Source organism: Ranitomeya variabilis, chromosome 7 (assembly GCF_051348905.1).
Source record: "Ranitomeya variabilis isolate aRanVar5 chromosome 7, aRanVar5.hap1, whole genome shotgun sequence".
Classification (NCBI taxonomy): Eukaryota; Metazoa; Chordata; class Amphibia; order Anura; family Dendrobatidae; genus Ranitomeya; species Ranitomeya variabilis.
The window spans coordinates 7,459,492-7,485,072 of record NC_135238.1 but is presented as its reverse complement, the minus strand read 5'-3'; the positions used below and the strand labels follow the sequence as shown (position 1 = coordinate 7,485,072).

The following is a 25,581-nucleotide window of genomic DNA, read 5'->3' as shown; positions in this document are numbered from 1 at the left end:
CCTTTCTCTCCAGTCGGAAGTTGGTGCAAATCCAAAAACTACAATTTCACCAATAACAACTATGAACTTTTACCTAACATACCAGAAAATAATGTTTCCTGGATTTCTCCTTTGAATTATAACTAGACGTTTGCAAACACTTTTATTTTTTTGTCTTTATAATTCTCTTGGTGTTTCAGATTGTTAGACCGCCATTGTTGTTCAAACACCACTGTATAGTCGCTCAAAAGACCCCTCCATAGTCTCTCAAAAGACCACTACATTGTTGCTCAAAAGATCCCTCCATAGTTGCTCAAAAAACCACTATATAGTCACTCAAAAGACCTCTCCATAGTCGCTCAAAAGACCCCTCTGTGACGCCCGAGAGACCGAGGTACCCAGCACCAGATCAATGAGGTCCATCTCTTGAGGGGGATGTCACTAGTGGCTTGACCCGGTGCTGTGGCCTCAGGCGATGCACAGTGTAAGGGATATCATGAAGGAACAGACACTTACTTGGTCAGCAGCAGGTCTTCTCAGCTGTGATGGCCCCGATCTTGGATCGACGGCTATTGTCCAAATGAAAGACTGAGGCGCTGAAACGTTTAACCAATTTACTTCAACAAAAAGGGATTTGCCACCAATACTGTCACCGGAGTCTGTATAAGAACCCTGAATTACTTTGACCCTGTCAGGATTTCCACCTCTTATTATGCGCAATTTCTGTATGGCCCTGCTGCTGTTTGTGAACTGGCTGCCGACCCAATCTGTCCCTTCTGTGCTCTGGTTCGACGGGCAACCCGAGTCCCTTTTTGTCGGCTTACCCCCTCTGGGAGTACTGCTGAACTCTGTGTCTGTTGCTGCGTCTTACCCTGGTGAAGCTGATATCACCTCACTTCCGGTTGCTGTATTATATATAATGAATATAGCCACGGATCCGGTATCCGTCTCTGCGCCTATTCTGGGTAGAGGTTATTACTACCCGGTTCTCACAATGTCCTTTTTCTCTGTTCCTCTTTTCCTACTATGGGTATTACGGGCCTATAATCCGTCATAGGGCTGTTAGGAGCTCAGTTATACGACCTCTCACTTTCAGCTCCTCAACCCAACTGCCAATCTTTTTCTCAGACCAGAATAGATCAAGGGGAATCTCTGGAGCTCCCCCTTCTGGCCAGAGATGGTAGTGCAGTCTTGCTATTTTAACATTTATTTGTGTCAATAACTATTTTTGTGGCAAATACCCCTAGGGGCGCCACACCTCCATAGTCGCTCAAAAGACCTCTCCATAGTCGCTCAAAAGACCTCTCCATAGTCGCTCAAAAGACCTCTCCATAATCGCTCAAAAGACCACTACATAGTCACTCAAAAGACCACTACATAGTCGCTCAAAAGACCTCTCCATAGTCGCTCAAAAGACCTCTCCATAGTAGCTCAAAATACCACTACATAGTTGCTCAGGAGACCTCTCCATAGTTGCTCAAAAGACCCCTCCATAGTCGCTCAAAAGACCTCTCCATAGTTGCTCAAAATACCACTACATAGTCGCTCAAAAGACCTCTCCATAGTCGCTCAAAAGACCTCTCCATAGTCGCTCAAAAGATCACTATATAGTCGCTCAAAAGTCCCCTCCATAGTCGCTCAAAAGACCTCTCCATAGCAGCTCAAAAGACCACTATATAGTCGCTCAAAAGTCCTCTCCATAGTCGCTCAAAAGACCTCTCCATAGTCGCTCAAAAGACCTCTCCATAGTCGCTCAAAAGACCTCTCCATAGTCGCTCAAAAGACCTCTCCATAGTCGCTCAAAAGACCTCTCCATAGTCGCTCAAAAGACCCCTCCATAGTCGCTCAAAAGTCCTCTCCATAGTCGCTCAAAAGACCTCTCCATAGTTGCTCAAAATACCACTACATAGTCGCTCAAAAGACCTCTCCATAGTCGCTCAAAAGACCTCTCCATAGTCGCTCAAAAGATCACTATATAGTCGCTCAAAAGTCCCCTCCATAGTCGCTCAAAAGACCTCTCCATAGCAGCTCAAAAGACCACTATATAGTCGCTCAAAAGTCCTCTCCATAGTCGCTCAAAAGACCTCTCCATAGTCGCTCAAAAGACCTCTCCATAGTCGCTCAAAAGACCTCTCCATAGTCGCTCAAAAGACCTCTCCATAGTCGCTCAAAAGACCTCTCCATAGTCGCTCAAAAGACCCCTCCATAGTCGCTCAAAAGACCCCTCCATAGTCGCTCAAAAGTCCTCTCCATAGTCGCTCAAAAGACCTCTCCATAGTCGCTCAAAAGACCTCTCCATAGTCGCTCAAAAGTCCTCTCCATAGTCGCTCAAAAGACCTCTCCATAGTTGCTCAAAAGTCCTCTCCATAGTCGCTCAAAAGACCACTATATAGTCGCTCAAAAGTCCTCTCCATAGTCGCTCAAAAGTCCTCTCCATAGTCGCTCAAAAGTCCTCTCCATAGTCGCTCAAAAACTCTGCAGTGTACAGATAGACTTTCTATTGAATCTGTCCTCTGCACAGAGCTGTGCGCCACTCTGGAGTCTTTTCAGCAATCGGTGGGGGTCTCAGAACAAACAAAGACTGTGTGAAGGGAGTTTAAGGGACAAAAAAAAGTTTACAAAAGTTTTATTACTCTTTAAACTTCAAAAAAGTTGCATTCTTCATCAGTTCAGCCTGTGAGACCGTCCCCCTTTTTGTTTTCTGGTTCCCCTATTCCATGTATTATGTATCTGCCTCCTTTCTTTTCTGTTGTTTTTCCTTTCCACATTTCTGTAGATCTCTGGTGGAGGAGCCCTGATGATCCGCCCTCCTTGTTCCTACTATTCCTAGTATTAGAAGGTACATTTCCCCCACTTTCATCCATCCTTCTCTATGACTACGAGAGAGTCTGAGTAAAAATGCTGAAAAAGCAAAATCTGAAGGTTCCTTCCTGTGACGTGCAGTGCGCTGTTTGAAGGTTAGGAGATGGTTTTGTGAATTCTTGGCCTGACGCGAGGCTCGGCACACACAACACCTTGGATTAATAGATTTTGCGTCCGTCATTGTTTTGCTAGTTTCTCGGCAGCGCTGTTTTTCTTATGATCTACATTGTGATGATTGAGATTAGAGAATTTTCTTTAGTGTTTACTGTTATTGCTTTTTCTATAGCCTGAAGTGATTGATGAGTTTTTATACTTTGTTATGTAAACTGTCAGTTACTAAGTAATTGGGCTTTCCCTATGTAATGATTAGAAATGAAACCTCTATAAAACGGGTATCTCGATCAGATCAACCAGACAGGAGAGTATGGAGCTGAGGATTCTTGGGGCGCTTATATTTCTGCACCTTGGTAAGTTACGTATTATAGTTTGCACCCTGAATACCGTCAGGTTCTGCTGTCAGGTCCGTTCTGATGGCCGAATAAGAGTAATCCTTCTACAAATGTCATGTCCTTCATTGGAGCTTTCAAGTTTCATGTTCATGATCAGGTTCCTTCCTCTTCTATCTTTTTACTCTTGTGGGTAACAAAAATGTCTTCTCCATTCAACTGGGGGAAAATATAAGGAGAATAAGATAAAACCTTGGTCTGATCATCTGGGATCCAAGTAGAAGACTTGTTTTGAGGAAGTCAAGGGCCACATCTAAAATTGCTACCTTTGCATTTCCCAGGAGACATCTGCTCCACCTCAGCCGTCCTACAATACTGTCCTGAAGAGTTTCCGCATATTAACTATAAATTATTGTTATCACTGTTTGCTCATTTTCTGCTCATTTTGGGAGGGTGATGGATGGATAGGGAATTTTTGCCATCCCTTTAAGTACTGGCTATACATTTTATAAGGTTATCCCACCACAAAAAGCTTTGAATATTATTCTTAATTTAAAAAAGGATGTAGATGCCTTAGGAGAAATTTGTTCTTACTTAAATGCCTGTATAATTGGTTGCAAATTACAAATTTGCTGACACATAGTCTTCTACATCCTTTGGGCATCATAGTACATAGTGGAATGCAGAATGAGTTACTGTGAATCCGTCCTTGAGCTGGTTCAGGCCTGTCTCTTCTCCATCCTCTGAGTATCACTGTACATGGCAGACTGCAGAATGAGTTACCAGAGAATCGCCAGTCATTCTGGTCGGTAATGATGAACTGATCTGGTTATAAATCAACTTGGAAGATCCTTCAGGAGAAGAGAGATAAGAGTTATAGGCCAGAGAACAAGCTCCCTGACCCGGGGTCCGAGGTGGATGCCGATGAAGTGACACAGTCTATTATTATTTTTTTAGTATCTCTGATTAAAATGTATCTTTATTTTTTCACTACTGATTTTATTCTTTTTCTGCATTACATTGCACCAAATCTCTATACAGTGCCTACAAGTAGTATTCAACCCCCTGCAGATTTAGCAGGTTTAATAAGATGCAAATAAGTTAGAGCCTTCAAACTTCAAACAAGAGCAGGATTTATTAACAGATGCATAAATCTTACAAACCAAAAAGTTTTGTTGCTCAGTTAAATTTTTATAAATTTTAAACATAAAAGTGTGGGTCAATTATTATTCAACCCCTAGGTTTAATATTTTGTGGAATAACCTTTGTTTGCAATTATAGCTAATAATCGTCTTTTATAAGACCTGATCAGGCCAGCACAGGTCTCTGGAGTTATCTTGGCCCACTCCTCCATGCAGATCTTCTCCAAGTTATCTAGGTTCTTTGGGTGTCTCATGTGGACTTTAATCTTGAGCTCCTTCCACAAGTTTTCAATTGGGTTAAGGTCAGGAGACTGACTAGGCCACTGCAACACCTTGATTTTTTGCCTCTTGAACCAGGCCTTGGTTTTCTTGGCTGTGTGCTTTGGGTCGTTGTCTTGTTGGAAGATGAAATGACGACCCATCTTAAGATCCTTGATAGAGGAGCGGAGGTTCTTGGCCAAAATCTCCAGGTAGGCCGTGCTATCCATCTTCCCATGGATGCGGACCAGATGGCCAGACCCCTTGGCTGAGAAACAGCCCCACAGCATGATGCTGCCACCACCATGCTTGACTGTAGGGATGGTATTCTTGGGGTCGTATGCAGTGCCATCCAGTCTCCAAACGTCACGTGTGTGGTTGGCACCAAAGATCTCGATCTTGGTCTCATCAGACCAGAGAACATTTGAACCAGTCAGTCTCAGAGTCCTCCAAGTGATCATGAGCAAACTGTAGACGAGCCTTGACATGACGCTTTGAAAGTAAAGGTACCTTACGGGCTCGTCTGGAACGGAGACCATTGCGGTGAGTACGTTACTTATGGTATTGACTGAAACCAATGTCCCCACTGCCATGAGATCTTCCCGGAGCTCCTTCCTTGTTGTCCTTGGGTTAGCCTTGACTCTTCGGACAAGCTTGGCCTCGGCACGGGAAGAAACTTTCAAAGGCTGTCCAGGCCGTGGAAGGCTAACAGTAGTTCCATAAGCCTTCCACTTCCGGATGATGCTCCCAACAGTGGAGACAGGTAGGCCCAACTCCTTGGAAAGGGTTTTGTACCCCTTGCCAGCCTTGTGACCCTCCACGATCTTGTCTCTGATGGCCTTAGAATGCTCTTTTGTCTTTCCCATGTTGACCATGTATGAGTGCTGTTCACAAGTTTGGGGAGGGTCTTAAATAGTCAGGAAAGGCTGGAAAAAGAGATAATTAATCCAAACATGTGAAGCTCATTGTTCTTTGTGCCTGAACTACTTCTTAATACTTTAGGGGAACCAAACAGAATTCTGGTGGGTTGAGGGGTTGAATAATAAATGAAAAGAAAGAAAGTTGCAGCACTCACCATCGATTCTTCATTTCTTTATTCAGTGAAACAAACCTTGATAGGTTGTGGCATTAGAAATAGGCTTAGGCGTAACGAGGGGAGCGGGGAAGTGCAGGAACGAGACGGACGATGGCCGTTTCACGCTGTTGCGCTTCTACGGGTCCATGTGAGTTGTGTTTGTGATGTCATATCCTTTTATAGGATTAAGACATTTCACGTTTTTTCTTTTACATGTGCAAAATAAAATGATGTATTAAAAACAACAATAGACTCGAACTGCACAATTACAGACAAACACTCATTAGATGAAAATCGACATGTCAATTTTTTCATTGAGGCCCCAAGGGCCTTGCGCGTTAGTTTTAAGAATCCACTTAGCCTCCCTCTGGAGGAGTAATTTATTGCGATCGCCTCCCTGTTTTGGGAAGGAGACCGATTCTAGCCCTGCAAATCTTAGTACATTAGGGTTCCCACCATGGCATTCGTGTACGTGTTTCACCAAGCGAACTCTCCCTTTTCCAGTGAGGATGGAGTTATAATGCTCACGGAACCGTACCATAAGGGGTCTTATAGTCTTCCCTATATAAAAACGATTGCAGGGGCAGAAGATGACATACACAATAAATTTACTTTTACAGGTTATAAAATCTTTTACGGTGTGGTGGTGTGTGCCTATCTTTAGTAGCCTATCTGTCAGATGGAAGGCACACATGCTACAATTTCCACATTTGTGATTGCCAGGTGGAGCAGTTTTCTCAATCCAATTTTGATTGCGGTTTTCTATGCGATTTCTAACAACTAGGTCTCCTATGTTTTTGGAGCGTTTGTATGAAAATAATGGGGATGTCGCGGAAAAATCTGGATCTTTTTGGAGAATATGCCAGTTTTTTCGAATCGCTGCATGTATTAAGCTGTCTACTGGGGTGTGTTTAAAAATAAAAGGGAACTTCCGATTTTTATTATTGTCTACTGATTTTTTATTTATGTAGTTCTTTCTTTTTTTATTACCCTTTTTTAAAATGTCTATTTGGGATAGATTAAACACCCGTGTTTCAGCTTCTTGTAGCAGAGATTCTGGATAACCTCTTTTTCTAAAACGCGCTTTTAAGTCCTGAATTTGTTCTTTGCAGATCTCATCATTATTGTTGATTTTTCTTAATCTGACCATCTGACTAAATGGGATGCTGCGCTTTGTATGATGTGGATGGGCACTATTATAATGCAAGACGCTGTTTGTCGCCGTGTTTTTTCTATGGACGCTGTTTGATGAGTGTTTGTCTGTAATTGTGCAGTTCGAGTCTATTGTTGTTTTTAATACATCATTTTATTTTGCACATGTAAAAGAAAAAACGTGAAATGTCTTAATCCTATAAAAGGATATGACATCACAAACACAACTCACATGGACCCGTAGAAGCGCAACAGCGTGAAACGGCCGTCGTCCGTCTCGTTCCTGCACTTCCCCGCTCCCCTCGTTACGCCTAAGCCTATTTCTAATGCCACAACCTATCAAGGTTTGTTTCACTGAATAAAGAAATGAAGAATCGATGGTGAGTGCTGCAACTTTCTTTCTTTTCATATGCCTGTTTGGATCGTTACAATTGCATGCATAGCACCGCCTCAGTCTTCTCAGGATTGCTTTATCCCCGAAGTCTATAGAAAAATCTTCAAAGAAAAATCCCTTATAAGTAGGTGTCACTTCGGTGCCAAGTACACTTTCTGTCTGCATATGTTTTACAAATTGTCATATTCCTAGTACTTTGAGCACGAAGAGTGAGGCACAGAAATTATGTCTACATCTCCTATATCTATGGAAGGGACGGAAGATCAGGCTAATGAGGGAGAAGCTCCAGGTGGCTTGCAGGCAGGCAGAGAGGGAGCGGTGGACTTTTTTACAGAATGCAACCACAAAGATGAATTGGAGTTGATTAGTACTAAAACACTGGAATCCAAAATCTGCAATACAGCAGAAAAAGAAATCCGACTATACTGGACTATAAAATCGTTAAAATCTTACGTCGAATGTAATAGAGTGCCAAGAGGCCTGCGAGTTTTTAAAGAAATCTCCCAATTTAAAGAAGATACAAACTTTCAATCAGCATGGGAAAAAATACATCTAGAATGCTCGCAAAACTTATTGCGGCTAGTTCTTGCCCACAATGAGAAGGATTACGCTTTAATATGCGAACAACTAGAAAAATTAAAAATTGAACTAAAAACCAGAATTGGAGATAATGCTTTTAAGTCTTTTGAAAAAAAATTGGAAAAGAAACTTGTGATTATCCAAATAGAAACTAAAGAAAAGAAAAAAGAAAAATTTCTAAGAGACAAACGCGACTTTGAAAATAATCAAGTATTCTCGTGGAATAAAAACACCATGAAAAGATCTTTTTCAAAAAATCGTTTTAAAAAATCCGGAAAAAAACTACATCCTGTACGTGACGGGTGGGTGACCGACTCTGATTCCAGCGCAGCGGAAGAAACCTTAGAAGTTTTTCAACCATCAACTAGTGCAGCATCTACCTCACAAGCACATCCCAAGCCATGCTCCCCTTTAGAAATAAGAAAACCCGTCGGGGGGGAAGAAGAAAGAAGCGGTCTCAAAAAACGAAAGCAAGTGTCTTGGAGACGTTGAATCTTCCAGACACTCAAAATACCACCGATGAGTCTCTGCAGGTGATAAATCTATCAAAAAGATCTCTAACCAACGATCATCTAAAAGTTCTATCTCGAGGACTGAATTATTGCTTGCCGGAATCTTTTGACTTGGGCGAATTCAGGATTGAATTATTTAAAAGCACGCGCAAATTGCACCTTCATAAATTTTTTTGTAAAAATAAAGACGCACCTAATGTGAGAGTAACCACGGATGTACCAGTCACTGTGGGTCAGTTGGGGTTTATAGCATGTACAGATTCAAGTTCCTCGGATAGGGAAATTACAAATGTCCTGGCTAATTTGTGTAAAACTAATGACAGTCCAGCAGAGAATATGGAAGCTGATGAGAATAATTCAACATTCATTGCTTTCAAAGGTGGGGTAAAATCACAGTGGATGCCCCCCATTTCTCCAGGCAATAATGTAGACCTATTCGAGGAATTGGTAATAAAAGATGTAGAGGCGATCCTTTTCCCACAACCCCTCAAAAATCTCCCCACTTCGGAACAAAAAGCTCTAAATGAGATACAAGGGTGGGAAGATATTAGAAATAGAAGAGCAGATAAAGGGGGCAACCTAGTTATCCTAGATAAAGTGTATTATATCGAAGAGGCTTTGTCACAGCTTAACGATCTAAATACATACCAGCCATTAGAAAAAAATCCTACTAATTCTATCAAGGATAAGCTACGTTCATTGTTACGTAAATATGTGGAAAAAGGAACCATCTCTAAAAAAAGAGCAGAAAAATTAATACCTGAATACCCCAATTATCCCAACTGGTACAGTATCCCGAAAATTCACAAGAATTCTAAAAAACCTCCTGGACGCCCGATCGTATCGGGATTAAACTCAATCACAGAACCCCTTTCACAATTCATCGATTGGTCTCTAAAACCACTATTATATGAAATTCCTTCGTTCATCAAAGACTCAGGAGATTTTCTCCTTGCACTGAGAGACTTCAGGTGGCAACCCACCTTTGCCCTGACATCTATAGATATTACTAGTTTGTACACTAGAATCCCTCAGCAAAAGGGCATAGATGCAATTCGCTGTATTCTATCCAACACTGAAAAAGATGATGATTTTATTTCATTTATAGTGGAAAGTTTGGGATTTGTGTTATCCAACAATACATTTAAATTTTTAAACCAGTGGTATCGTCAAAAGGTCGGTACCGCGATGGGCACCCCGGTGGCATGCGTCTTCGCAAACCTGTTCCTTGCAGAGTTTGAGGAGAGGCATGTCACCGGCCCCAAAAACCCTTTCTTGAAACATATACGGCTTTTTTTGCGCTATGCCGATGATATCTTTATCGTTTGGGATGGGGGTGAAGGAGACTTCAATGGTTTTGTAAAATACTTAAACGAAAACGACGAAAATATGAGATTCACATCCACTTTTGGAGGCAATGAAATAGACTTCTTAGATGTTAGGGTAAAGATACAGGAGGGTTCAATAATAACCAGCGTCCATAGAAAAAACACGGCGACAAACAGCGTCTTGCATTATAATAGTGCCCATCCACATCATACAAAGCGCAGCATCCCATTTAGTCAGATGGTCAGATTAAGAAAAATCAACAATAATGATGAGATCTGCAAAGAACAAATTCAGGACTTAAAAGCGCGTTTTAGAAAAAGAGGTTATCCAGAATCTCTGCTACAAGAAGCTGAAACACGGGTGTTTAATCTATCCCAAATAGACCTTTTAAAAAAGGGTAATAAAAAAAGAAAGAACTACATAAATAAAAAATCAGTAGACAATAATAAAAATCGGAAGTTCCCTTTTATTTTTAAACACACCCCAGTAGACAGCTTAATACATGCAGCGATTCGAAAAAACTGGCATATTCTCCAAAAAGATCCAGATTTTTCCGCGACATCCCCATTATTTTCATACAAACGCTCCAAAAACATAGGAGACCTAGTTGTTAGAAATCGCATAGAAAACCGCAATCAAAATTGGATTGAGAAAACTGCTCCACCTGGCAATCACAAATGTGGAAATTGTAGCATGTGTGCCTTCCATCTGACAGATAGGCTACTAAAGATAGGCACACACCACCACACCGTAAAAGATTTTATAACCTGTAAAAGTAAATTTATTGTGTATGTCATCTTCTGCCCCTGCAATCGTTTTTATATAGGGAAGACTATAAGACCCCTTATGGTACGGTTCCGTGAGCATTATAACTCCATCCTCACTGGAAAAGGGAGAGTTCGCTTGGTGAAACACGTACACGAATGCCATGGTGGGAACCCTAATGTACTAAGATTTGCAGGGCTAGAATCGGTCTCCTTCCCAAAACAGGGAGGCGATCGCAATAAATTACTCCTCCAGAGGGAGGCTAAGTGGATTCTTAAAACTAACGCGCAAGGCCCTTGGGGCCTCAATGAAAAAATTGACATGTCGATTTTCATCTAATGAGTGTTTGTCTGTAATTGTGCAGTTCGAGTCTATTGTTGTTTTTAATACATCATTTTATTTTGCACATGTAAAAGAAAAAACGTGAAATGTCTTAATCCTATAAAAGGATATGACATCACAAACACAACTCACATGGACCCGTAGAAGCGCAACAGCGTGAAACGGCCGTCGTCCGTCTCGTTCCTGCACCTCCCCGCTCCCCTCGTTACGCCTAAGCCTATTTCTAATGCCACAACCTATCAAGGTTTGTTTCACTGAATAAAGAAATGAAGAATCGATGGTGAGTGCTGCAACTTTCTTTCTTTTCATATGCCTGTTTGGATCGTTACAATTGCATGCATAGCACCGCCTCAGTCTTCTCAGGATTGCTTTATCCCCGAAGTCTATAGAAAAATCTTCAAAGAAAAATCCCTTATAAGTAGGTGTCACTTCGGTGCCAAGTACACTTTCTGTCTGCATATGAATAATAAATGACCCTCTGAAAATACTTTTCACAATTTTTTTAAAAAATAAACAAAGAAATAACATTCTTTTTTGCTGCAGTGCATTTCACACTTCCAGGCTGATCTACAGTCCAAATGTCACAATGCCAAGTTAATTCCAAATGTGTAAATCTGCAGGGGGTTGAATACTACTTGTAGGTAGGGTTGAGCGAAACGGGTCGTTCATTTTCAAAAGTCGCCGACTTTTGGCTAAGTCGGCGTCTCATGAAACCCGATCCGACCCCTGTGCTTGTCGGCCATGCGGTACGCGACTTTCGCGCCAAAGTCGCGTTTCAATGACGCGAAAAGCGCCATTTCTCAGCCAATGAAGGTGAACGCAGAGTGTGGGCAGCGTGATGACATAGGTCCTGGTCCCCACCATCTTAGAGAAGGGCATTGCAGTGATTGGCTTGCTGTCTGCGGCGTCACAGGGGCTATAAAGGGGCGTTCCCGCCGACCGCCATCTTACTGCTGCTGATCTGAGCTTAGGGACAGGTTGCTGCCGCTTCGTCAGAAGCAGGGAGAGCGTTAGGCAGGGTCCACTAACCACCAAACCGCTTGTGCTGCAGCGATTTCCACTGTCCAACACCACCTTCGGTGTGCAGGGACTGTGGAAGCTATTTTTTTTTTTTTCCCCTCAGCGCTGTAGCTCATTGGGCTGCCCTAGAAGGCTCCGTGATAGCTGTATTGCTGTGTGTACGCCACTGTGGAAACCAACTGCTTTTTTCAAAGCACATATCCTCTTGTTCCTTTCTGCACAGCTATCTTTTTTGTTTGTCCACACTTTTTATTTAATTTGTGCATCAGTCCACTCCTATTGCTGCCTGCCATACCTGGCTTACATTACTGCAGAGAGATAGTAATTGTAGGACAGTCCCTGTTTTTTTTTTTTTTTTTTTGTGGGAGATTAAGATTGGCATTTCTGCTACAGTGCCATCCCTGTGTGTGCCATCTCTCACTGAGTGGGCCATAGAAAGCCTATTTATTTTTTTCCTTGATTTGTGTTCTAAAATCTACCTCAACACAAAAACACTACATCAATCAGTGGGAGAAAAATATTGGCCTCAGTCAGGGGTTGTGTGCCACTCCTGTGTGTGCCATCTCTCATTCAGTGGGCCATACAAAGCCTATTTATTTTTTTGTTTTTTTTAATATTATTGGGTTTCTAAAGTCTCCGTGAAAAAAAAAAAAAACATAAAAAAACAGTGGGAGAGTAATATTGCCCTTTCAGCTTGTGTGCCAGTCTTGACTCCTGGGTGTGCCACCTCTCTCTCTCTAATTGTGGGCCATAGAAAGCCTATTTATTTTTTTGCTTTTTTTTAATATTATTTGGTTTCTAAAGTCTCCCTGAAAAAAAAAAATACATAAAAAAACAGTGGGAGAGTAATATTGCCCTTTCAGCTTGTGTGCCAGTCTTGACTCCTGGGTGTGCCACCTCTCTCTCTCTAATTGTGGGCCATAGAAAGCCTATTTATTTTTTTGCTTTGTTTAATATTTGGTTTCTAAAGTCTCCCTGAAAAAAAAAAATACATAAAAAAACAGTGGGAGAGTAATATTGCCCTTTCAGCTTGTGTGCCAGTCTTGACTCCTGGGTGTGCCACCTCTCTCTCTCTAATTGTGGGCCATAGAAAGCCTATTTATTTTTTTGCTTTTTTTAATATTATTTGGTTTCTAAAGTCTCCCTGAAAAAAAAAAATACATAAAAAAACAGTGGGAGAGTAATATTGCCCTTTCAGCTTGTGTGCCAGTCTTGACTCCTGGGTGTGCCACCTCTCTCTCTCTAATTGTGGGCCATAGAAAGCCTATTTATTTTTTTGCTTTGTTTAATATTATTTGGTTTCTAAAGTCTCCCTGAAAAAAAAAAATACATAAAAAAACAGTGGGAGAGTAATATTGCCCTTTCAGCTTGTGTGCCAGTCTTGACTCCTGGGTGTGCCACCTCTCTCTCTCTAATTGTGGGCCATAGAAAGCCTATTTATTTTTTTGATTTTTTTAATATTATTTGGTTTCTAAAGTCTCCCTGAAAAAAAAAATACATAAAAAAACAGTGGGAGAGTAATATTGCCCTTTCAGCTTGTGTGCCAGTCTTGACTCCTGGGTGTGCCACCTCTCTCTCTCTAATTGTGGGCCATAGAAAGCCTATTTATTTTTTTTGCTTTTTTTAATATTATTTGGTTTCTAAAGTCTCCCTGAAAAAAAAAATACATAAAAAAACAGTGGGAGAGTAATATTGCCCTTTCAGCTTGTGTGCCAGTCTTGACTCCTGGGTGTGCCACCTCTCTCTCTCTAATTGTGGGCCATAGAAAGCCTATTTATTTTTTTGCTTTGTTTAATATTATTTGGTTTCTAAAGTCTCCCTGAAAAAAAAAAATACATAAAAAAACAGTGGGAGAGTAATATTGCCCTTTCAGCTTGTGTGCCAGTCTTGACTCCTGGGTGTGCCACCTCTCTCTCTCTAATTGTGGGCCGTAGAAAGCCTATTTATTTTTTTTGCTTTTTTTAATATTATTTGGTTTCTAAAGTCTCCCTGAAAAAAAAAATACATAAAAAAACAGTGGGAGAGTAATATTGCCCTTTCAGCTTGTGTGCCAGTCTTGACTCCTGGGTGTGCCACCTCTCTCTCTCTAATTGTGGGCCATAGAAAGCCTATTTATTTTTTTGCTTTGTTTAATATTATTTGGTTTCTAAAGTCTCCCTGAAAAAAAAAAATACATAAAAAAACAGTGGGAGAGTAATATTGCCCTTTCAGCTTGTGTGCCAGTCTTGACTCCTGGGTGTGCCACCTCTCTCTCTCTAATTGTGGGCCATAGAAAGCCTATTTATTTTTTTGATTTTTTTAATATTATTTGGTTTCTAAAGTCTCCCTGAAAAAAAAAATACATAAAAAAACAGTGGGAGAGTAATATTGCCCTTTCAGCTTGTGTGCCAGTCTTGACTCCTGGGTGTGCCACCTCTCTCTCTCTAATTGTGGGCCATAGAAAGCCTATTTATTTTTTTGCTTTGTTTAATATTATTTGGTTTCTAAAGTCTCCCTGAAAAAAAAAAAATACATAAAAAAACAGTGGGAGAGTAATATTGCCCTTTCAGCTTGTGTGCCAGTCTTGACTCCTGGGTGTGCCACCTCTCTCTCTCTAATTGTGGGCCGTAGAAAGCCTATTTATTTTTTTGCTTTTTTTAATATTATTTGGTTTCTAAAGTCTCCCTGAAAAAAAAAAATACATAAAAAAACAGTGGGAGAGTAATATTGCCCTTTCAGCTTGTGTGCCAGTCTTGACTCCTGGGTGTGCCACCTCTCTCTCTCTAATTGTGGGCCATAGAAAGCCTATTTATTTTTTTGCTTTGTTTAATATTATTTGGTTTCTAAAGTCTCCCTGAAAAAAAAAAATACATAAAAAAACAGTGGGAGAGTAATATTGCCCTTTCAGCTTGTGTGCCAGTCTTGACTCCTGGGTGTGCCACCTCTCTCTCTCTAATTGTGGGCCATAGAAAGCCTATTTATTTTTTTGATTTTTTTAATATTATTTGGTTTCTAAAGTCTCCCTGAAAAAAAACAAAACATAAAAAAACAGTGGGAGAGTAATATTGCCCTTTCAGCTTGTGTGCCAGTCTTGACTCCTGGGTGTGCCACCTCTCTCTCTCTAATTGTGGGCCATAGAAAGGCTATTTTATTTTTTTATTTTTTTTATTAGTATTTGGTTTCTAAATTGTCCCTGAAAAAAACGTTTTATCTTATTTGGTTTCTAAAGTCTCCCTGAGAAAAAAAAAAAAAATTAGGTGGGAGAATAATATTGACATTAGTGCTTGAGTGACAGTCCTGCGTGTGTGTCATCTCTGTGATTTTGTGCCACAGAAAACAGAGTGTGTAACATTGTGCCTGATTTTCCTTGTGGTCTCACCAACCTGTTAAGGGATATTGAAATCATACTGAAGTTATAGCTCACCGTGTAAGTTGTTTGACAGCAACAAATAAAGTTACTTTGGTTAATTTTTTAAAACAATGAGGAAGTCTGGTGCAAGAGGTCGTGGCCGTGGGCGTTCATTGTCAGCTGGTAATGATGGTAGTGGTAGTGGAGCATCAGGTGGTCGTGGGGATAAAAATATTCCACCTAAGTCTGGAGCTGTGGAGCCAGTTTCGTCGTCTGGCTACACAAGGCCTCGAACGCTCTCTTTTCTGGGAGTAGGAAAACCGCTTTTAAAGGCGGAGCAGCAACAGCAAGTTTTGGCTTACATTGCAGACTCAGCCTCTAGCTCTTTTGCCTCCTCTTCCGAAACTGGTAAATGTAAAAGCAGCGCGTCGCTTGTGGATGTTCACGGTCAGGGACAAGTCGCTTCCTTGTCCTCCTCAGCAAAAACTACAACAAGAGAGAAGGATGCAGCAGGCGACACAACGGGTCACTCCATGGAGCTCTTTACACATACCGTCCCTGGCTTAGAAAGTGAAACATTTAACAGGCCATGCCCATTACAAGTATATTCTGACATGGAGTGCACTGATGCACAGCCACAGCCAGAGTACTATGCTGCTCCTTTGACTCAGACCACCACATTGCCCTCTCAGGGTACAGATCCACAATCAGACCCTGATGAGACTATGTTGCCCCGCCACGAACGCTATACCACCGACCGACACAGTGACACAGACGAAGTTGCACACGAGCTCGAAGAGGAGGTAATAGATGACCCAGTTATTGACCCCGATTGGCAGCCATTGGGGGAACAGGGTGCAGGCGGCAGTAGTTCAGAAGCGGAGGTGGAGGAGGGGCCGCAGCAGGCATCAACATCGCAACAGGTTCCATCTGCCGGGCCCCTATCTGGCCCAAAACGCGTGTCAAAGCCAAAACCTGTTGGAGCACAGCGTTGCCATCCGGTTAAAGCTCAGTCTGCAATCCCTGAAAAGGGATCCGATGCTAGGAAGAGTGCAGTCTGGCATTTTTTTAAACAACATCCAATTGATCAGCGCAAAGTCATCTGTCAAAAATGTTCTACTAGCTTAAGCAGAGGTCAGAATCTGAAAAGTCTCAATACTAGTTGCATGCATAGACACTTAACCACCATGCATTTTCAAGCCTGGACTAACTACCAAACGTCCCTTAAGGTTGTAGCACCCTCGGCCAATGAAGCTAGTCATCAACGCAACATCCCTTCTGTCACTGTAAGGCCACCATTTTCCGCACCACCGGCAGTATCTGTGCAGGTTTCTTTGCCAGCCAAAAGCAGTCAGGGTCAGGGAATCACCAGTTTTGTAGGCGGAAATATTGCATCTAGGGCACCGGCGGAAACAATACCGTCTCCAACCGTCTCTCAGTCTGCCATGTCCACCGGCACACCCGCAAGTTCCACGATCTCCATCTCTCCAGTTCAGCTCACACTACATGAGACTCTGGTTAGAAAAAGGAAGTACTTATCCTCGCATCCGCGTACACAGGGTTTTAACGCCCACATAGCTAGACTAATCTCGTTAGAGATGATGCCCTACCGGTTAGTTGAAAGCGAAGCTTTCAAAGCCCTGATGGAGTACGCTGAACCACGATACGAGCTACCCAGTCGACACTTTTTTTCCAGAAAAGCCATCCCAGCCCTGCACCAGCATGTTAAACAGCGCATCGTCCATGCACTCAGGCAATCTGTGAGTACAAAGGTGCACCTGACTACAGATGCATGGACCAGTAGGCATGGCCAGGGACGTTATGTGTCCATCACGGCACACTGGGTGAATGTGGTGGATGCAGGGTCCACAGGGGACATCAATTTCGGGACAGATGTGCCTAGCCCACGGTCTAGGAAACAGTTGGCTGTAGGTGTTCGCACCCCCTCCTCCTGCTCGTCCTCCTGCAGAAGCTACAGCTCTTCCACAGACCGCAGTCGGCCAACCACTCCATCGGCAGATGACACTGTTGCACACCAGTTGTCCCATTATGGGCCAGCTACTGGCAAGCGTCAGCAGGCTGTATTGGCTATGAAGTGTTTGGGCGACAACAGACACACCGCGGAAGTTCTGTCCGAGTTCTTGCAACAAGAAACGCAGTCGTGGCTGGGCACAGTAGATCTTGAGGCAGGCAAGGTAGTTAGTGATAACGGAAGGAATTTCATGGCTGCCATCTCCCTTTCCCAACTGAAACACATTCCTTGCCTGGCTCACACCTTAAACCTGGTGGTGCAGTGCTTATTGAAAACTTATCCTGGGTTCTCCGACCTGCTCCTCAAAGTGCGTGGACTTTGCTCACATATCCGACGTTCGCCTGTACACGCCAGCCGTATGCAGACCTATCAGCGGTCTTTGAACCTTCCCCAGCATCGCCTAATCATAGACGTTGCAACAAGGTGGAACTCAACACTGCACATGCTTCAGAGACTGTGCCAACAGAGGCGGGCTGTTATGTTTTTGTGGGAGGATACACATACACGGGCAGGCAGTAGGATGGCAGACATGGAGTTGTCAGGTGTGCAGTGGTCGAAGATACAAGACATGTGTCAAGTCCTTCAGTGTTTTGAGGAATGCACACGGCTGGTTAGTGCAGACAACGCCGTAATAAGCATGAGCATCCCCCTAATGCGTCTGCTGATGCAAAGTTTGACGCACATAAAGGAGCAGGCGTCTGCACCAGAGGAAGAGGAAAGCCTTGATGACAGTCAGCCATTGTCTGGTCAGGGCAGTGTACAGGACGAGGTAGCAGGCGAAGAGGAGGTGGAGGACGAGGAGGATGATGGGGATGAGTATATTTTTAATGCGGAACCTTTCCCGGGGGCACTGGAAATTGGTTGCGTGTCAAGGCCGGGTTCTGGTTTTTTGAGGGACACAAGTGACGTAGATTTGCCTGCAACTGCCCCTCACCCAATCACAACCGGAGATTTGACAACTGGAACTTTGGCCCACATGGCAGATTATGCCTTACGTATCCTAAAAAGGGACACACGCATAACGAAAATGATGAACGATGACGATTACTGGTTGGCCTGCCTCCTTGATCCACGCTATAAAGGCAAATTGCAAAATATTATGCCACATGAGAACTTGGAACTAATATTAGCAACCAAACAATCAACTCTTGTTGACCGTTTGCTTCAGGCATTCCCAGCACACAGCGCACGTGATCGTTCTCACACGAGCTCAAGGGGGCAACAGACTAGGAGTGTTAGGGGTGCACACATCAGAAGTGGCGTTGGACAGAGGGGTTTTCTGACCAGGTTGTGGAGTGATTTTGCTATGACCGCAGACAGGACAGGTACTGCTGCATCAATTGAAAGTGACAGGAGACAACATTTGTCCAGTATGGTTACTAACTATTTTTCATCCCTTATCGATGTTCTCCCTCAACCGTCATTCCCATTTGATTACTGGGCATCAAAATTAGACACCTGGCCAGAATTGGCAGAATATGCATTGCAGGAGCTTGCTTGCCCGGCAGCAAGTGTCCTATCAGAAAGAGTATTAAGTGCTGCAGGTTCAATATTAACCGAAAAAAGGACTCGTCTGGCTACCCAAAATGTTGATGATCTAACATTCATTAAAATGAACCACAACTGGATTTCGAAATCTTTTGCCCCACCTTGCCCGGCCGACACCTAGCTTTCCTATGAAAAGCTCTTGCCTGTGGACTACTGTGAATTACTTTTCTAATGTCTAATTTGCTGCAGCTGATTGTCCAGCATACGACATGTTTACACCTCCCTAAATGGCCAAACTCCCCACACGGGGCCGTGGTATCGCGACTTGGCGCAAGCACCCGTGAGACTGCTGTTTGTCTGAAGAGGTGGGTGTGCTCGCTTTTGGTCGACGGCATTGCTACTGGGTTCCTCATAGTACAATAAAGTGTCTCTGGCGGTGGTGGTGCGCACCCAACGTCAGACACACTGTTGTAACATGAGGGGCCTTGGGCCTGTAACGCCGGCCACAAGAGAGTTCACCCACCCCCAGGTCAAACATTGCTCTACCACTTCCACAGTTATCTCTCACACTTCCACCAATGTTAAGTCTATGCGCTGACATCCTTCCATACCTGCCACTGACAATACCATTGTGTTGACATGTATGATGGTACTTAACATAGTCAGGGGCAGTGTCCTCTATTTACCACAGTAAATACTTTGCGCTAAATTAGTAGGTCTGAAACAACGCAGAGGATCCCACCCCTGAACCTAATGATTGCACCCTTTAGTGTTTTTGTTTTGTTTTAATGCGAGACATTCACATTTAGTTGTTGTTTTGGACTACTAACTGGCAGACACTCATTACAATCGGCCTCCGTTGACCAGACCACTGCTGCCCGTGTACCCCTGTAACTAATAATAAAGTGCCTACAGCCAGCCCAATTTAATTATGTTAGGCCTTCGAAGCCTGTCTGCGGTCCCTCCTTCCACTAGGCCTCCACTGACCAGACCACTGCTGCCCGTGTACCCCTGTAACTAATAATAAAGTGCCTACAGCCAGCCCAATTTAATTATGTTAGGCCTTCGAAGCCTGTCTGCGGTCCCTCCTTCCACTAGGCCTCCACTGACCAGACCACTGCTGCCCGTGTACCCCTGTAACTAATAATAAAGTGCCTACAGCCAGCCCAATTTAATTATGTTAGGCCTTCGAAGCCTGTCTGCGGTCCCTCCTTCCACTAGGCCTCCACTGACCAGACCACTGCTGCCCGTGTACCCCTGGAACCAATTATAAAGTGCCTACAGCCAGCCCAATTTAATTATGTTAGGCCTTCGAAGCCTGTCTGCGGTCCCTCCTTCCACTAGGCCTCCACTGACCAGACCACTGCTGCCCGTGTACCCCTGTAACTAATAATAAAGTGCCTACAGCCAGCCCAATTTAATTATGTTAGGCCTTCGAAGCCTGTCTGCGGTCCCTCCTTCCACTAGGCCTCCACTGACCAGACCACTGCTGCCCGTGTACCCCTGTAACTAATAATAAAGTGCCTACAGCCAGCCCAATTTAATTATGTTAGGCCTTCGAAGCCTGTCTGCGGTCCCTCCTTCCACTAGGCCTCCACTGACCAGACCACTGCTGCCCGTGTACCCCTGGAACCAATTATAAAGTGCCTACAGCCAGCCCAATTTAATTATGTTAGGCCTTCGAAGCCTGTCTGCGGTCCCTCCTTCCACTAGGCCTCCACTGACCAGACCACTGCTGCCCGTGTACCCCTTTAACTAATAATAAAGTGCCTACAGCCAGCCCAATTTAATTATGTTAGGCCTTCGAAGCCTGTCTGCGGTCCCTCCTTCCACTAGGCCTCCACTGACCAGACCACTGCTGCCCGTGTACCCCTGTAACTAATAATAAAGTGCCTACAGCCAGCCCAATTTAATTATGTTAGGCCTTCGAAGCCTGTCTGTGGTCCCTCCTTCCACTAGGCCTCCACTGACCAGACCACTGCTGCCCGTGTACCCCTGTAACTAATAATAAAGTGCCTACAGCCAGCCCAATTTAATTATGTTAGGCCTTCGAAGCCTGTCTGCGGTCCCTCCTTCCACTAGGCCTCCACTGACCAGACCACTGCTGCCCGTGTACCCCTGTAACTAATAATAAAGTGCCTACAGCCAGCCCAATTTAATTATGTTAGGCCTTCGAAGCCTGTCTGCGGTCCCTCCTTCCACTAGGCCTCCACTGACCAGACAACTGCTGCCCGTGTACCCCTGGAACCAATTATAAAGTGCATAGAGCCTATTTTTTAATTTAATTTAATATTAATAAAGCCAGGATGAACTACGATATACCACGCTATGAGCTACCCAGTTGACAATTCTTTTGCGAGAAAAGCCATCCCACCCCTCCACCTGCATGTTAAAGACCGCATTGTCCTTGCATTCTGTCAATTTGTCAGTCCAAAGGTATACCTGACAACAGACACATGGACCTGTAGGCCTGGCCACGGAAGGTTACGTGTCCTTTGTGGCTCAATGGGTTAATGTATTGGATGCATGGTCCACACAAGGGACAGCCTGCAAAGTCTGTCTGCAGTCCCTAATTCAAGTTGGCCTCAACTGAATAAAGCTGAGCTTCTACCTTCTGGCTCAGATTAACTGCTGTTTTTAAAAAAATTGGCTTTTCCGTCCTTCTAAAGGTGTCTGCCCCTGCCTGGTGTTGTCCTCAACTGAATAAAGCTGAGCTTCAACCTTCAGTTCCAAACATACAACAAAAAACTGGTACAATACAAAAAGTGGCCTCCAGCTACAAAAACTTTCTCCTACAAGTAGTTAAATGACAGTTTTTTTTCCAGTGAAAACACAGATATGGCATCCAACGAGTGTTGTCCTGTCTCGTCTTCTTTATATTATTGCCAAGAAGCTGCAACTGAATAAAGCTGTGCTTCAACCTTCTGTTCCAAATTACCATTTTTAAAAATGCAATTGGCTGTTCCGGCCTACTAAAGGTGTCTGTCTGCCCCTGCCTGGTGTTGTCCTCAACTGAATAAAGCTGAGCTTCAACCTTCAGTTCCAAATTACCATTTTTAAAAATGCAATTGGCTGTTCCGGCCTACTAAAGGTGTCTGTCTGCCCCTGCCTGGTGTTGTCCTCAACTGAATAAAGCTGAGCTTCAACCTTCAGTTCCAAACATACAACCAAAAACTGGTACAATACAAAAAGTGGCCTCCAGCTACAAAAACTTTCTCCTACAAGTAGTTAAATGACAGTTTTTTTTCCAGTGAAAACACAGATATGGCATCCAACGAGTGTTGTCCTGTCTCGTCTTCTTTATATTATTGCCAAGAAGCTGCAACTGAATAAAGCTGTGCTTCAACCTTCAGTTCCAAATTACCATTTTTAAAAATGCAATTGGCTGTTCCGGCCTACTAAAGGTGTCTGTCTGCCCCTGCCTGGTGTTGTCCTCAACTGAATAAAGCTGAGCTTCAACCTTCAGTTCCAAATTACCATTTTTAAAAATGCAATTGGCTGTTCCGGCCTACTAAAGGTGTCTGTCTGCCCCTGCCTGGTGTTGTCCTCAACTGAATAAAGCTGAGCTTCAACCTTCAGTTCCAAACATACAACCAAAAACTGGTACAATACAAAAAGTGGCCTCCAGCTACAAAAACTTTCTCCTACAAGTAGTTAAATGACAGTTTTTTTTCCAGTGAAAACACAGATATGGCATCCAATGAGTGTTGTCCTGTCTCGTCTTCTTTATATTATTGCCAAGAAGCTGCAACTGAATAAAGCTGTGCTTCAACCTTCAGTTCCAAATTACCATTTTTAAAAATGCAACTGGCTGTTCCGGCCTACTAAAGGTGTCTGTCTGCCCCTGCCTGGTGTTGTCCTCAACTGAATAAAGCTGAGCTTCAACCTTCAGTTCCAAATTACCATTTTTAAAAATGCAATTGGCTGTTCCGGCCTACTAAAGGTGTCTGTCTGCCCCTGCCTGGTGTTGTCCTCAACTGAATAAAGCTGAGCTTCAACCTTCAGTTCCAAATTACCATTTTTAAAAATGCAATTGGCTGTTCCGGCCTACTAAAGGTGAATGTCTGCCCCTGCCTGGTGTTGTCCTCAACTGAATAAAGCTGAGCTTCTACCTTCTGTTCCAAATTACCATTTTTAAAAATGCAATTGGCTGTTCCGGCCTACTAAAGGTGTCTGTCTGCCCCTGCCTGGTGTTGTCCTCAACTGAATAAAGCTGAGCTTCAACCTTCAGTTCCAAATTACCATTTTTAAAAATGCAATTGGCTGTTCCGGCCTACTAAAGGTGTCTGTCTGCCCCTGCCTGGTGTTGTCCTCAACTGAATAAAGCTGAGCTTCAACCTTCAGTTCCAAATTACCATTTTTAAAAATGCAATTGGCTGTTCCGGCCTACTAAAGGTGTCTGTCTGCCCCTGCCTGGTGTTGTCCTCAACTGAATAAAGCTGAGCTTCAACCTTCAGTTCCAAATTACCATTTTTAAAAATGCAATTGGCTGTTCCGGCCTACTAAAGGTGTCTGTCTGCCCCTGCCTGGTGTTGTCCTCAACTGAACAAAGCTGAGCTTCCACATTCTGGCTTACGCCCTATACTATCAGATATTAAACTGCATTTGGCCTACTAGTGTGGTTAGGCCCTTGAAACAGTGTCTGCTGCTCTTGGGTTTGCTACTCCACTGAACAAAGCAATGCCGCCTGTTTAGTCCTGTTACCAATTTTGAACTGCATTTAGCCTACTTTATTCTTTGGCCCTATATCTGTTTCCTCCTCATCCTGCCCATTGCCCAGCCACTGCTAGATGAGTCTGCTGGTACATTGACCTAGACCACTACATTCCCCTTATACTCTACACAGCCAGAATCTGACCCTGCTGAAAGTAAGGTTCCCCTTCCCGCATGTTATACCACCTTACACAGGGACAAAGAGGAAGGTGCAGATGAAAGTGCAGGTTCCTTCATCAGGTGGGGGGGCATACTCGTTGGCGACGTCACTGGCACAGGGCCCCTCAGAGTACGCAAAAGTGTCGCTGCTGGTGGGAGGCGCCCCCGCCATGCAAACACACCGCTGTACTTTGAGGGGCCCTGTGCCAGTGCCAATGCGAACGAGTGGGCCCCCCCTGCTTGCTCAGGATCACAGCACTTGCAACGTTGAAATACTTACCTTTCCCTGCAACACCGCCGTGACGTAGTCCGCATTTCCTGGGCCCACAAAAAACTTGAGCCAGCCCTACTCCCCCCACAACTTTTGCCAAATGACCCCCAATTCCCTATGCCCAACTATTATTATAAAGTTAATTAAGATTGACAAGCTTCAGAAACAAGAATGGATGTTTTTGGCATTAAAATGGGCACTGTAGGTGTTTTCCTGGCCTCCACTCACTGCCGACTATGCTTCCCCATTGACTTGCATTGGGTTTCGTGTTTCGGTCGATCCCCGACTTTTAGCGATAATCGGCCGACTGCACTCGACTCGACTCTGGACAAAATCGGGTTTCACAAAACCCGACTCGATCTTAAAAAAATGAAAGTCGCTCAACTCTACTTGTAGGCACTGTATATGTAACTCACTGAACTACATTGTAATTAACTTTGTATATACAGTGGGGCAAAAAAGTATTTAGTCAGTCAGCAATAGTGCAAGTTTCACCACTTAAAAAGATGAGAGGCGTCTGTAATTTACATCATAGGTAGACCTCAACTATGGGAGACAAACTGAGAAAAAAAAATCCAGAAAATCACATTGTCTGTTTTTTTATCATTTTATTTGCATATTATGGTGGAAAATAAGTATTTGGTCAGAAACAAACAATCAAGATTTCTGGCTCTCACAGACCTGTAACTTCTTCTTTAAGAGTCTCCTCTTTCCTCCACTCATTACCTGTAGTAATGGCACCTGTTTAAACTTGTTATCAGTATAAAAAGACACCTGTGCACACCCTCAAACAGTCTGACTCCAAACTCCACTATGGTGAAGACCAAAGAGCTGTCAAAGGACACCAGAAACAAAATTGTAGCCCTGCACCAGGCTGGGAAGACTGAATCTGCAATAGCCAACCAGCTTGGAGTGAAGAAATCAACAGTGGGAGCAATAATTAGAAAATGGAAGACATTCAAGACCACTGATAATCTCCCTCGATCTGGGGCTCCACGCAAAATCCCACCCCGTGGGGTCAGAATGATCACAAGAACGGTGAGCAAAAATCCCAGAACCATGCGGGGGGACCTAGTGAATGAACTGCAGAGAGCTGGGACCAATGTAACAAGGCCTACCATAAGTAACACACTACGCCACCATGGACTCAGATCCTGCAGTGCCAGATGTGTCCCACTGCTTAAGCCAGTACATGTCCGGGCCCGTCTGAAGTTTGCTAGAGAGCATTTGGATGATCCAGAGGAGTTTTGGGAGAATGTCCTATGGTCTGATGAAACCAAACTGGAACTGTTTGGTAGAAACACAACTTGTCGTGTTTGGAGGAAAAAGAATACTGAGTTGCATCCATCAAACACCATACCTACTGTAAAGCATGGTGGTGGAAACATCATGCTTTGGGGCTGTTTCTCTGCAAAGGGGCCAGGACGACTGATCCGGGTACATGAAAGAATGAATGGGGCCATGTATCGTGATATTTTGAGTGCAAACCTCCTTCCATCAGCAAGGGCATTGAAGATGAAACGTGGCTGGGTCTTTCAACATGACAATGATCCAAAGCACACCGCCAGGGCAACGAAGGAGTGGCTTCGTAAGAAGCATTTCAATGTCCTGGAGTGGCCTAGCCAGTCTCCAGATCTCAACCCTATAGAAAACCTTTGGAGGGAGTTGAAAGTCCGTGTTGCCAAGCGAAAAGCCAAAAACATCACTGCTCTAGAGGAGATCTGCATGGAGGAAT

At 43.7% G+C, this 25,581-nt stretch overlaps 1 protein-coding gene across 1 annotated transcript in view; it reads left to right on the top strand.

The window, feature by feature from the left end:
• The first annotated feature begins 2,289 nt into the window (after positions 1–2,289).
• The window catches only part of LOC143785145 (mast cell tryptase-like), a 32,808-nt gene continuing 9,516 nt past the window's right edge, over positions 2,290–25,581 (top strand). The window contains exon 1 of the mRNA XM_077273827.1: positions 2,290–2,936. The gene's annotated coding sequence lies outside the window, so the exon portion shown is untranslated. The remainder of the gene's footprint in view (positions 2,937–25,581) is intronic.